General features: G+C 42.6%; 1 long non-coding RNA gene across 1 annotated transcript; it reads left to right on the top strand.

Annotated features, from left to right (window-relative positions):
* Positions 1-337: 337 nt before the first annotated feature.
* On the top strand, positions 338-9,992 carry LOC138803830 (uncharacterized). Its single transcript, XR_011365058.1, has 3 exons — positions 338-419; positions 7,034-8,016; positions 9,279-9,992. It is a non-coding gene; the product is annotated as an uncharacterized lncRNA (long non-coding RNA).
* Positions 9,993-10,212: the final 220 nt, after the last annotated feature.

Here is a 10,212-nt window from a genome sequence, read left to right as displayed (position 1 = left end):
TCTTTTTCTCAGGATAGCCTTGATCCAGAATCCTTCTACTTATACCATTTGTGTAGCTTGGATTATAGACACACACTACTTATTACTCCTAACTCTATCTTTTTTTGAATCCCATTTTCTACAAGTAGTAATGACCAGGTTGAGTAACTTGGTCTACGATGGCCTTTCTAGATTATAATTGCCTGGCAACTTCTGTCAACACGCTGGTGTTGATTCCCATAAAGGAAAAGACAAGGGCTCTGAGGCCCTGGGGGAGGCTGAGGGAAGTGACATCACAGCTGTATCTGTGATGTAGCAGGAACCCGGAATGCAAGCAGGACAGCTGAGCACTGTCACAGGACTAAAGGAGGCCAGTGTGAGGGATAGCAGGAGGACAGAGGGCCAGAAAGAAGATGAGTTTGAAGACACAGCAGGGACCAGTAAGTTGCTTTCCATTGTATAAGAACTGGCAGGCTTTCGAACATGTAATAACTCACGAGTAAAAGAAATGGATGAGTCAAGCTCCAGTGGCTCACGACTATAATCCTAGCTAGTCAAGAGACTGAGATCTGAGGATCATGGTTCAAAGACACCTCAGGCAGGAAAGTCCAGGAGACCATTATTCACAATTAGCCAGCAAAAAAAGCAAGAAATAAAGCTGTATCTCAAGCAGTAGAGTATCAGTCTTGAGTGAAAAAGTTAAAGGACCACAATCAGGCTTTTAGTTCAGCACAAAGAAAAAGAAAGATATAAATAGATAGGTAGATAGATAGATAGATAGATAGATAGATAGATAGATAGATAGATAGATAGATAGATAGATAGATGTAGATAAATGGCAAATAGATATTACTACATGATAGGCACTTTTATTTCTTGTCTCCAAGAAACACCTTTCTGGACATCTTTCTCCCTAGAACCCAAACTGTTGGGCATTTATAGGCCTGCTTCAGACCTCTCCACTTTAGGCCTCTAGGGGACACCATCCACTGACACTGATGAGGAAACCCACCGACATTGAGGGGACCCCCGCTGGAAACTTGAGGTTGAGTTTCTACCTCAAAACTTCTAAATTCAATGAAATAATGGGGACCAGGGTCTCCCTCTCACCATGAACCATGAAAAACAGATGAGGTATAGAAACCCAGGGAGGAGAAGCGACTGCTCAACTTGCTGCCATAGGAACGTTTATACATCCCAGCAAAAGGTGAAGACACCCAAACAGAGTCCAGCAACCGCCCTGAATGGCACACACACACGTGGGGACTCACAGAGGCCTTGAGGGTCCAATTTTCAGGGCAGAGCGAAAGCCAGGAGGAAGACAGCATGACAGAATGAGAGTTGCATAGGAAAAGCCCCATGCATCTACTTCCATTGCTTTCTGACATGTCATGGGAGAAAACTACTCAGAAAAAGAAAAGACAGAACAAATGGCAATAGACTGGAGTAGCTAGAATAGTCATCATCATTCACACCTGCTAGGAAGGGAGTGGTGTATGTGTGTGTGTCCCTCACATACCAGTCTTAGACTAAAGACTGCACTGGTCCCACCTAACACCACTTGAGAACAAGCTCCAAGAATCAAATCACTTATATCCCAGAGTAAGCTTTAGATTTTAAAGGAATACAAAACTACCAAGCACTCTACAAGGTAAAATGATACGTCTTTTACACACTCAAAAATTATTAGGCATGGAAGCAAATAAATTCAACTCACAGAAGAAAATCAATCAATAGGAACAAATCTACAAATGACAAGAAAAGATCAGTAGATGGAAGTCTCAGCTTCATCTATCATCTGGAGACTTCTATGGCAACGAGTCTAAGGAGAGCCACAAAAGAATGACCTACTGGAAGCCACCAAATCAAAGAGACGTTCTAGTGGGAATCAAGCAAGGAGAAGAAAGATCATACATGGCAGCTGATGCCTGTAATCCTAGCTACTTAGGAGGTAGAGGTAGGAGTGTCAACAATTCAAGGCCAGCCAGGCATAAGTGGCTCACACCTATAATCCTAGCTACTAGGCTGGGAAGGTGGCTCAGTGGTAGAGTGCTTGCCTCGGATGCTTGAGAACCTGGGTTCGATTCCTCAGCACCACATAAGCAGTAAAAAGCCAGAAGTGGCTCTGTGGCTCAAGTGGTTGGGCGCTGGCCTTGAGCTGAAGATCTGAGGGACAGCTCCCAGGCCCATAGTTCAGCCCCCACAACCAACAAAAAAAAAAACAATCCTAGCTACTCAGGAGACTGAGATCTGAGGATCATTGTTCAAAGCCAGCCAGGGCAGAAAAATCTGAGTAACCACCAGAAAACCAGAAGTGGTTCATGGCTCAAGGTCATAGAGTTCTAGCCTTGAGCAGAGAAGCTCAGGGACAGCATCCAGGTCCTGAGTTCAAGCCCCCAACCAACAGCAGCAGCAAAGAAGCTCAGGCCCTGAGTTCAAACTCCCAAAACTTATGTGCACGCACACCCCACCCCACCCCCACCCCACCCCACCCCACCCCCACACACAAGAAATTCAAGGCTAGCTTGAGCTACGTAGTTCCAGACCAGCCTGAGTTTAATAGCAAGAGCCTGTCTGAGGTCAGCTGAGGCAAAATGTGAGACCATATCTGAGAAAAAGAAAAGAAAAAGAAAACAAAACCTGAAAGCAAAATGGGCTGCAGGCAAGGGTCATGGGCTTGTTATGAGCAACTGTCTTGCAAGGCTCAGAGTTCAATCTTGGTACTGTTTTTATAAGTTGTCTCCAAGCAGCGGAGCTGCCTTCATTGCTTGGGGTCTTTGTTAAGGAGCTCAAGCACAGGCATCTAACAGAAGTTGCGGGTTCTGTTCCACAGAGGGCAAACAAAGTGAAAAGTCACTGAAGTTATTCAGTAATGTAAAACAAAGACCTTCTCTAAGGCGCAGGGAAGGCATGAAGCGGAGCACATTCAGAAAAGCCAATCTATCCAGGAGGCTTTCGAAAATATTATTCAATCAAGTGCATTATCAGGCACCAATCGGCATTGCTTTTTTATTAGAAAGATGGCCAATTCTAGTTGAGCCACGACTCCCGAATCTTATCTATCTTGCCAACCATATCTTCTGTTGAAATCACAAGGGGGAAAAATTAAGTGATTTGAGAGATGAGCATTCAACAATAACTAAAGAACAGTCTTTTGCCACTATTATATGAATGAGGAGCTATATTAACATATGCTTTTCTAAAGTCAAGTGTAAACACACACACACACACACACACACACACACACACACACACACACACACACACACACACACACCAGCGGGAACCAGAATTTCAAAATGGAAATGTCTTGGTAACTATTCAAAATGATTAGCCTTGGGAAAGAAATCATGCCCAGGCTAGGAGACAGCTAATTTGTTAATGTCCTCTGAATAGAACGTGAGAACCTCAATCCTCAGGCTTCACTTGACCTGACTTCATTGCTCTCATGTGCTTGATCCAGGGTTTTTAATTACAAAGTAATATGTGCTTGCTCCACCAAGGAAACCCATGCAGGGGCACGTGAGGAAGAGTTAATAACTATCTCCCCTCCAGGCAATTCACAGCCCAGACACATCTTCCAAGTGTACATGAACAGATCAGCAGATGCACATACAAGCCTTTGATTTCATTTGGTTCTGGTTTTGCTAAAATATGATCATATGATAAGTATTACTCTACTGTTTGCTTTTGACATTTAATGACATAGACCACACCTCAAAAGCATTTTACTTTATGCATTGGACAGGACCTCTCTCTCTCTCTCTCTCTCTCTCTCTCTCTCTCTCTCTCTCCTCTCTCTCTCTCTCTCTCTCTCTCTCTCTCCCTCTCCCTCTCCCTCTCCCTCTCCCTCTCTCTCTCTCTCTTTCTCTCTCTCTCTCTCTCTCTCTCTCTCTCTCTCTCTCTCTCTCTCTCTCTCTCTCTCTCTTTCTTTCCTTCTTTATTTCTTTTTTGGCATCAATTCCAGAAAGAAAACCTTTCTCTGTATACCTACGGCATAAAATCCAGAGATTAATACCTGTTGATTCACTTTTTAACAGAAATATTGCAGGCTCAATGCTCTATCTGTATTTGTTCCTGATAACTACTTTCTTCCCATTAAAAAAAAATTCAGTGGTTCATGTCTGTAATCTTATGTATGCGGGAGGCTGAGATCTGAGGATCTGTTTGAAGCCAGCCTGGACAGAAAATCCCATAAGACTCTTATCTCCAATTTACCAGTAAAATGCTGTAAATGATGTTGTAGCTCAAGTGGTAGAGCGCCAGCCTTGAGCATAAAAGCTCAGGGACAATGCCAAGGTCCTGAGTTCAAGCCTCAGGACCAACATCAAGGTCCTGAGTTCAAATCCCAGTACTGGGACACACACAAAAAGAATGCTTTCTGCTTAAACTTTCTGGCTCAGAATAAAGATCTCCAATGGATCCATCAAAGCCTAAGCCTTTAATATACTTGTTAGCATGGAATAAGCCCAGGCCCAGGTATCAGAGAGGGCTGGGTTCATTCCCATTAGAATGATCTCAGAACAGGATTCCACTTGCAGGATCCTCAGTTTCCTGATCTGTAAACTATTATCTGAGTGTTTCCCCTAGCAGCATCAGCATCTTGAAGAAACTCCTGAGGTGGTGAGGGAGACTAAGGCAGGCAATCAGATGTGCTGGTGATAGAGCCACAGGGCCAGTTCTGTGCCCCACCCAGAGGATCCCAGGAAGAGCTGCATGTAGACACTACAAGCATCCCCAGCTTCAGTTTCTGGCTTTTGAGCTTCCAAAATCCCTGTGGAAGAGGACAGGGGGACCCATGGAGAGAGACCCAGAGAGACCCAGCATGCACTGGGGGTGGAGGGAGGTCCTGTCAATTAGCTTGGCTCACAGCCAGCTGGACCTGCATGGGATCATCCTGAGATCCCAGAAAGCCAATAGAGACTGCAGACCAGAATAGCTCCTCCCCCTGACTTCTTCTCACTGGGATCCCAAGTTCTGCCAGGGCCTCCCAGTTTCTTCTACTTCCTCCCAGTGGATGACCTGCAAGTCCAGCCCAAGCTGTAAAACCCAGGATCCCAAGTGAACCAGGTGAATGATGTCAGTGTTCTTTCCTCTTCCCTGCTCAGGCCCTGGCCCATCATTCAGCCTGCAAAGCCAAGAGTCATCATTTTGCCTGCGTCCCTGCTATGGTTTCTAAGAAAACAGGAAACTTCTGCTTTTGTTACTATACAACAGCCTCTGCCACTTTGGTGGCTGAAATGGCCCGGTGGTACCATCCAAGTGGAGCTGTGAGAGGAAAGGCAGCAACATCTCTCTCTCTCTCCTCTCAATCTCACGCTCTCTTTTCTCTCTCTGTCTCCCTCTCCAATCTCCTCTCCTCTTTCTCCTCTCTCTTCTCTCAATCTCTCCTCTCTTGATATCTCTCCTCCTAATCTCTCTTGACCCCTCTCCTCTCTCGATCTCTCCTTTCTCGATTTCCTCTCTCCCTCAATCTTTCTTCTTTCCATCTTTTTCCTTTTTCTACTCTCACTCTTTTCTCTCTCTTTCTGTCTCCCTTCTATCTCTCCTTTCTTTCTGTTTTCATTCTCTCTCAATGTCTCTCTCCTTTCTGTCCTCAGTCTCTTTATTCCCTCTTTCAGTCTTGTTTTTCCCATCTCAGTCTTTTTCTTTTTCTTCCTCTTCTTCACTTCCTCTATTCCTTCTGGAGGCCAGTCCCTATATCCCTCAATGGGGTCCCCACTTGCCCCCAAGATAATCCATCAGAAAACCCCAAAATTAACTCTTGGAGCCCAAATTCCATCTCTCTTGATCCACAGGGCAGACAGAATTCTGCCATGAGCTAATAATAGCGTTGCCAACTCTGAAGCAAAAAAGAAAAAAAAAAGTCTCTAATACTTCATCTTAGCAGCTGATAATGTAAAATAGGGTGGCATTTGGAGACCAAGGATGATGCCAGTCTCTGGGGAAAGAGAGGTGTTAACTTCTAATAGCTTTTCAGTAATAACCATGCATCTGCAGTCCCCTTTAAAAATAGGGGGGTTTTAAAAATTAATAGAGGTGAATGTGCTTCATACGGAGGAGAATGGCAGATTAATATGAGCATTAAGAGCCGCTTTGGATTGGAAATAATTATGGCTGATGACAAGAAGCAGAGGGCCTACGGGTGGCGCTCACAGGAATGCATTTTAAAAAGCAGTTTAAAGAGCCTTCAGATGTTGGTATTATCCTGCGTGACCAAATTAAGAGCAAATGAGAAAAGTTTATCTGGCATTTTGGAGTATTGAAAGGGCTTAGTGTTATAAATTATACAGTATGAGGCTAGGAAATGGTGAGTAAATTCATGTTAAATATTATTGGTGGATGAAACAGCAAATGCTTTCCTAAAGCACTAAACATTCTAATTTGGAGTTAAAAAGTATGAGTCACAACATCCCCTCCCCCTCCCCCAAAAGTAATTATATGTCTGCAGAATTATTAGATGTTGTCTGGATCAGAAATGCATCTCCATCATGTCCAGTTTGTGCTATGGTGTTGTGGATGCGGTGGGCTGTGCCTCAGATGTGGTTTACATCAAAATGCTCTTCTGATACCTTCATCAACCGTTCACAAACACTGCACTCAGCTTGGTTTATCGGTGATTATTTCAGTCCTTCCTTTCTGGCAGTGCTTCACTTGATAAGAACTGGCCAGGGATGGGGTCAGGACCTTTCTTTATCAGCAACAAATACCAGCTCTATGATAAGCAGCAGTGACTCATGCCTAGGGAAGACCCTCCCTCAGAGTCCCCAGACTCTGAATCCACTCTATTCGGAATGCATATAGGTTGTCAGAGCTTTTAGGAAAGTCGGTGTGACAACATCTAATAAAAAAAAAAAAAAGATAAACACCTAGTGATCGGATTCCTAATAGTTTGTCCTACTCAGACAAGACCACAAAGATGTATCTCAAAAATGTTGATTGTTTCATTATTAAAAAACCAAACAAATACTAACAGTAAGCAATAGGAGATAGTTTCAATGAGGTACAACACATCCATAAAATGAAATACAATTACTTCAAAATTATGTTGCAGCTTCCTGATTTCCACTTGGGGATGGAAAAGAACTGAAAAAAAAAATCACTTCTACCCTTACAAGAAGCAAGCCCACAGGAAAGCTACAAGATGACTACGTTTTGTCAACTATCAGAAAGCTGAACTCATAGGACAGAAAACTAACCAAACATCTGGAGACAGACATGTTGAAGAAGAGAGAAGACATGAATACCTGCTTAACTAAGGAAGACCCAGATACTTGAAGAAAAGAGAATGAGGCAGAAGAAACAAGATGAATAAACAAAAGCAAGAATTTCCACCATTAATGACAGATATGAAGCCACAGATCCAAACATTTCAGAGAACAAAGAGGAAAAAATAAATAGAAAATGAAGAACAGAACAGAACAACTACCTATTATATCTCAGCACTTGGGAGACAGGCAGGAGAATAATGAGTTTAAAAAGTGAAAACACAACATAAAGTAAAACTTAAGGGATAATTTTAGAGCATTCTTTATATTTGGAGGACAGAACATCCCAGCTGAGTCCTTTAGCTTAAGGAAGTAGCAAAAAGAAAAGATGACAGCTGAAATGAAATTGAAAGAAAAAAAGAATTAAACTAAAAACTGGTTCTTTGAAAGATCAATAAAACTTATGAACTTGCAAGTCGACCAAGCAACAGAAAAGACACAAGTTGAACAATGTCATGGATGGACAAGGAGACATCACTACAGACTCCATGGTTAACAAAAGGGAAAGAACAATGATGTGAAAACCTATAGATTAGACAACTAATATGAAGTGGATCTACTCTTCAAAAGACACAAACTACCAAAATATTCTCAATGAGAAGTAGATTATCTGAATATTGAAGGCAGTTGGGTGCTGGTGGCTCACACCTTTACTCCTAACACTCAGAAGGCTGAGATCTGAGGATCACACTTTGAAGCCCTGGGCAGGAAAGTCCATGAGACACTTATCTCCAACTGACCACCAAAAAGCCAGAAGCAGAGCTGTAAGGCAAGTGGTAGAATGATAGCCTTGATCAAAGAAGCTCAGGAACAGTGCTCAGACCCTGAGTTTAATCCAGGATCAGCACAAAAAATATATGGTTAAATTTTTTTAAGACTAGTGCTCTAGCACTTGAACCACAGCTCCATTTCTTCCTTCTTTTATTAGAGATGTGTCTCACAGACTTTCCTGCTTTGGCTGACTTCAAATTGTGATCCTTAGATCTCAACTCCTAAGTAGCTAGAATTACAAGCGTGAGACACTGACATCCAGCCCCTAAGTCATTTCATGAAGCCAACATGACTCAATCACCAAACCAGACACAAACATTACAAGTGAAAAGAATTCTTAGAGCATCCCTCATGAACATAGATATAAAATTCCTCAAAAAAGTATTAGAACAAAGCAGTAAAAAGAATAATACATCATACTCAGATAAAGCGTGCTCTAAGAATGAAAGACTAATTCAACACACAAAACTCAAATGACGCTAACATATACAAACATACATGTTAGCATGCACAAGATGTACCATGTGATCATCCTAATGGATTCAGAGAAAAATAGTTTAAAAAATTCCAACATCCATTTTTTTTAATCTAAAACATTTGAAACAAAACAGCTAAGCCTGTAAGAAGCTGGAATGCTCTTTAGCCATTTCTGACAATGCTTGCTTAATACGCAGGGAATATGTAACTGAGAATACCACTCATTTTTCAAAAATGTTTTGAAGTTTTGTTTGTAAGTTCCAGAACCAAAAAACATATGCACCTCAGCTGCTAAATAGAATAAAATAATCAACATGGAGTAAATCCAAAAGCTGGAATAGTACTAAGCAATGAAAAGGAATGATGGTTTCACATAACAGCAAATATAAATTTGAAATGCATTTTTACTGAGTAGAAGTAGGCAGACCCCAAAGATCACAGATTGTGTGGTTCCACCTACATTTTATTGGGGTATGGTGGGGAACTGTGGAAATGGAAAATGATTTGGTGATTGCTAGAAATAGAGGGCAAGGGCAGTGTGAGGGCAGGGTCCCAAAGGCCCATATGCTGAATGATTTGGTGATTGCTAGAAATAGAGGGCAAGGGCAGTGTGAGGGCAGGGTCCCAAAGGCCCATATGCTGAAGGCCGCCAGCCTGAGGTGCTATTGGAAGGTGGTGAAGCCTTTGGTTGATGGGTCCTACTGGGAGAGAGTTGTCACATTGCTGTAAATGGGTGGGGGGAAGCCCCCACACCCCTTTCCTCACTTTCAATTTGCTTCCCAGGCAATGAGGTAAATAGACATCCTCCACCATGGCTCCCGCCGCCATGACAGCCTGAATGGCCACAGACCCAGAACTCCTGGGCCACATGACCATGGACAGAAACCTCTGCAACCAGGAATCAGAAAGAATCTTCCCTCCTCATGAGATGATTGTCTCAGGTATCTGGCCACAGCACCATGAGCAGGATAGCACAGTGATGTTTGAACAGAAATAGGATATACTCTCAAAGTATTTCTTCCAAGATCTCAATTACAAAGGAAAAAAAATATCTCTACCTTAAAGCAGCCCACAAGACACCATATAAACCAAGTGGCCAAGGTGAACATTCTAGCATCAAATGAGCCCCATGCTACACTGAGAAGGAGAGAGCCCAAAGTGTACAGCCCCGATCTAATCATACAAAAACATCGAGCAAGCCCAAATCAAGTGACCTTCCATCCAACAGCCAACCAGAACTCTTCACAAGTGTCAAAGTCATTACACGAAAAGAAAGGAGGTTGGACAACTCCCAAACTTTAGGACTAACAGTGATCATGTCATTATCACTTGAATTATAAAATCCTGAATTAGATCCCAGACCAAAAAAGAGTAGTAGAGTCTGAAGCTGAGTACAAGTTAACATTTTGGGTTTTGATTACATTATCACACAAAATGTGAGCATTAAGGAACACTTGGCAAAGGATATACAAGGCCACTCTGCACTGGTTCTGCTGTCTTTCCAGTAAGTCCAAGTCTATTTCCTTAAATAGCTTAAACATTATATGTGTGTGTGTGTGTGTGTTTATAAATATTTAAATAGGGCGGGTAAGTTGGCCCAGTGGTAGAGTGCTTGCCTCACATGCGTGAGGCCTTCGGTTTGATTCCTCAGCCCCACATAAGCAGAAAAAGTCAGAAGTGGCACTGTGGTTCAAGTGGTAGGGCGCTAGCCTTGAGT

This window comes from Dipodomys merriami, unplaced genomic scaffold (assembly GCF_024711535.1).
Source record: "Dipodomys merriami isolate MVZ:Mamm:240054 unplaced genomic scaffold, mDipMer1.0.p SCAF_35, whole genome shotgun sequence".
NCBI lineage: Eukaryota > Metazoa > Chordata > Mammalia > Rodentia > Heteromyidae > Dipodomys > Dipodomys merriami.
This window is presented reverse-complemented; position numbering and strand designations above follow the sequence as displayed.